The 4,457-nt window shown below is 36.1% G+C and overlaps 1 non-coding gene across 1 annotated transcript; it reads left to right on the top strand.

Annotated features, from left to right (window-relative positions):
* Window positions 1-3,477: 3,477 nt before the first annotated feature.
* On the top strand, window positions 3,478-3,594 carry LOC131411640 (small nucleolar RNA SNORD83). Its single transcript, XR_009221622.1, has one exon. It is a non-coding gene; the product is annotated as a small nucleolar RNA SNORD83 (small nucleolar RNA).
* Window positions 3,595-4,457: the final 863 nt, after the last annotated feature.

Raw genomic sequence — 4,457 nt, 5'->3', positions numbered from 1 at the left:
AATAACAGAAAGATGGGGACAGAGCTATATAGGAGCAGAGTTTTTGTATGCTGCTGAAATTAAGTTGGTATAAATTCAAATTAGATTGTTATAACTTTAGGATGCTAAATGTAACCCCCATGGTAACCACAAAGAAAATATCTGTAGAATATACATAAGAAAATGAGAATGGGGGCCGGCCTGGTGGCGCAAGCAGTTAAGTGCTTGCACTCCACTCTGGCAGCCCAGGGTTCGCCGGTTCAGATCCCAGGCACGCACCAACGCACTGCTTGGCAAGCCATGCTGTGGCGGCGTCCCATATAAAGTGGAGGAAGATGGGCACGGATGTTAGCCCAGGGCCAGTCTTTCTCAGCAAAAAAGAGGAGGATTGACAGATGTTGGCACAGGGCTGATCTCCTCACAAAAAAAAAAAAAAAAAAAATGAGAATGGAACCAGAATGTTTCAAGACAAAAAATTGATTAAAGACAAAAGAAGGCAGTAATGGAGGAAACAAGGGACAAAAAAGGTATAAGGCATATAGAAGACATATAGCAAAGTGTCAGAAGTCTCTCCTTATCAGTAATTAATTTAAATGTAAATGGATTAAACTGTCTAATCAAAATACAGAGATTGGCTGAATGGATAAAAATATATGATTCAACTGTATGCTATCTACAGGATACTCACTTGATATCCAAATAAACAAATAGGTTGAAAGTAAAAGAATGGAAAAGATATTCCATATAAGTAGTAACCAAAAGAGAGCTGGAGTGGTTATACTAATATCAAAAAAAATAGGTCTTAAGTCCAAAAAGGTTCAAGGGACAAAGAAGGATATTATATATTAATAAAAGTTTCAATACAGCAATATGATATAATAATTATAAACGTTTCTGCATCTAGTCACAGACTCTCAAAATATACGACAGAAAAAGTGACAGAATTGAAGGTAGAAACAGACAGTTCCACAATAATAGTTGGAACCTCCAATACTGTAATTACAATAATCAATAAATTATTGTTATAATTTATAAATTATGTAAATAAATAATGAATAAATCAACCAGACATAAGTAAGGAAAGAGAGGACTTGAACTACACAATAAAACAACTAGACCTAACAGACGTGTACAGAATACTCCACCCAACAACAGCAGAATACACATTCTTCTCAAGTGAACAGGGAACTTTCTCTAGGATAGACCATATTGAAGGCCACAAAACAAGTCTCAATAGACTTAAAAAGATAGATACCATACAAAGTATCTTCTCCAATCACAACAAGATGAAGTGAGAAATCAATAACAAAAGGAAAACTGGAAAATTCACAAATATTTGGAAATTAACACAGACTTAAACAACCAATGGGTCAAAGGAGGAATCAAAAGAGAAATTAGAAAATACTTAAAAGTGAATGAAGAAAAAAATGCAACATACAAGCACATATGGGATGTGGTAAAGCAGTGCTCACTGGGAAAATTATATCTGTAAATGCCTATGTTAGAAAAGAAGAAAGATCTCAAGTCAATAACCTAACTTTATACCTTAAAGAATAGAAAAATAAGAGCAAATATAGCAGAAGGAAGAAATAATTAAAAAAATAGAGCAGAGATAAACAAAGAATAGAAAAACGATAGAGAAAAATCAATGAAAACAAAAGTTGGATCTCTGAAAAGATCGACAAAATTTACAGACTTTTAGCTAGACTGACAATGAAAAAAAGAGAAGGCACAAGTAACCAAAATCAGAAATGAAACTGGGAACGTTACTACTGACCATACAGTGAGAAAAAAGATTACAAGAGAATCCTATAAACAATTGTACGCCAGCAGATTAGGTAACTTAGAAGAAATGAACAAATTCCTAGAGACACACAAATTAACTAAACTGACTCGGAAGAAGTAGTAAATCTCATCATATGTCTAACAATGAAAGAGATTGAATCAGTAATTGAAAACCTCCCAAGAAAGAAAAGTCCTGGATCAGATGACTTCATTAGTGAATTCTACCAAACATTTAAAAAATTAACACCAATCCTTCTCAAACTCTTCCAAAAAATCAAAGAAGAAAGAACACTTCATCACTCATTCTATGAGGCTAGCATTACTCTGATACCAAAGCCAGATAAAGACATCACAAGAAACGACAATTACAGACCCATATTCCTTATGAATATAGATGTAAAATTCCTCAACTAAATATTACAAATTGAATCCAATAGTATATCAAAAGGATTATTCCTCATGACTAACTGAGATTTATCTCAGGAATGCAAGAGTGGTTCAATATAATTAATAAAACACAATTAATAGGGTGAAGAAAAAACTTCACATGATTATTTCAACTGACACAGAAAAGGAATTTGACAAAACTTAACACCCTTTCATGATAAAGGCTCTTAGAAAACTAGGAATGGAGGGAAAATTCCTCAAGATGATAAAGGGTATTTATGAATAACCCACAGCTAACATGATATTCAAAAGTGAAAGACTGAAACCTTTTCCCCTAATATCAGTGACAAGACGAGGATGCCTGCTTTGCCTGTTGCTATTCAACATTGTACTGGAAGTTCTAGCCAGAGCTATTAGAAAGAAAAAGTAATAAAAGGTATCCAAAATGGAAATGAAGAGGTAAAACTGTCCCTGTTTGCAGATGACATGGCCTTATATATAGTAAATCCCAAGGAATCCACAAGAAAGTTACTGGAACTAATAAATGAATTCAATGAAATTGCAGCATACAAGATTGACACTCCCAAATCAGTTGTTTTTCTATACGCTAGCAATAGAGCATCTGAAAGGGACATTAGGAAGGCAATTCCATTTATAATAGCACCTAAAAGAATTAAATACCTAGGAAAAAAATCTAACCAAGGAGGTGGAAGACTAATATGCTGAAAATTACAAAACATTGTTGAAAGAAATTAAAGAAGACTTAAATACATGGAAATATATCCAAGTTCTCCTGAATAGGAAGACTTAACATTGTTAAGACGTCAATACTACCCAAAGGGATCCACAGATTCAATGCAATCCCTATCAGAATTTCAACTGCCTTCATCAAAATTAAGAACTTTTGTACATCAAAGGATACTACGAAGAAAGTGAAAAGACAGCCTACTGAAATGGGAGAAAATATTTGCAAATCATATATCTGATAAGGGATTAATATCCAGAATATATAAAGAATTCCTAAAACTCAACAACAAAAAGACAAACAACCCAATTCAAAATTGTACAAAGGGCTTGAAAAGACATTTCTCTATTCTGAGAAGATAGGCAAATGGTCAATAAACACATGAGAAGATGTTCAACATCACTAGTCATTAGCAAAATGCAAGTCAAAACCACAATGAGATCCCACCTCACGCAGTTAGGATGGCTATTATTAAAAAAAAAACAAAATAGAAAGTAAGTGTTAGCAAGGGTATGGAGAAATTGAAATTGCCATGCACTGTTGTTCCTTTGAATGGGCCATGTTCCCCTGTATGTTTGTATGCCTTGTGATCTTTTGTCGAAATGTGAGCATTTGAAAAAAGCAGCCACTTCTCCCAGTCTTTGCAGACTGGCTCCATGCAGGGGAAGACCTTCACTAATCAGCCAGGCTTGAAGGCTCAAGTTCCTCTCAGGCCTTTTCTGGGAATGCATCTTCTCTGGGTCTGTGCCTGTGCTTTTCTCCCAGTTCTCTCACATATATTGTTGCTTTAAAATGTCTTAATTTCTTCTGCCTTACCTCTGCTTCTTCTCAGGGCCTTAGATATTCTTCCTGTAATCTCTTGCCCCCAGGTGCCTGCGGATCTGCTGTCCCCCTGTAGCTCTCACACACTGTAGCACCTGCCAGTACTTTTGGTGGCCTCTACCTGATAGTCAAGCTATGCCATTGTTGCCATCAGTGCTCTAAATCAGACGAGACAGAAACCAGTCCCTTGGGCAGCTCTGAGACAAGCCAGAACATTGCCAGCAAGTTCCACTCTTTTCTTTCTGTCCTGAGTGGGGGACCAGGAATTGAATGGGATCTACTCGACTGTGCCATATCAGAGAGTGAGTTGGCAAGGGCAAGGAAATACACCGCAAAATTTCCTACCATTTTGAGTGTGGTTTTTTCTTGATTAGGCATTTGCTTGGTTGATGCAGCTTCTTACCTGGTTTCTAGAGTTCTTACAAACTACTTGGGTCCATATGTTGTTGATTTGCTGTTTCCACTGGGGGATGAGGGCCTAGAGCTTTGCAGACCACCATCTTGCTCACTTATCTTTCAGTTTGTTCCTTTTTATCGCTGAAACAGATGTACCACAGTTCATGTAACCATTCACCCACGAAGGACATTTGGGTTGTTTCCAATTATTGGCTATCATAAACAAAGCTGCTATGAACATTTGTGTACAGGTTTCTGTGTATACATAGGTTTTAATTTCTCTGGGATACATCCAACAAATTTTGATATGTTGTATTTTCATTTTCTTTCAGTTCAAAATACT

This window comes from Diceros bicornis, chromosome 11, assembly GCF_020826845.1.
Source record: "Diceros bicornis minor isolate mBicDic1 chromosome 11, mDicBic1.mat.cur, whole genome shotgun sequence".
Classification (NCBI taxonomy): domain Eukaryota; kingdom Metazoa; phylum Chordata; class Mammalia; order Perissodactyla; family Rhinocerotidae; genus Diceros; species Diceros bicornis.
This window is presented reverse-complemented; position numbering and strand designations above follow the sequence as displayed.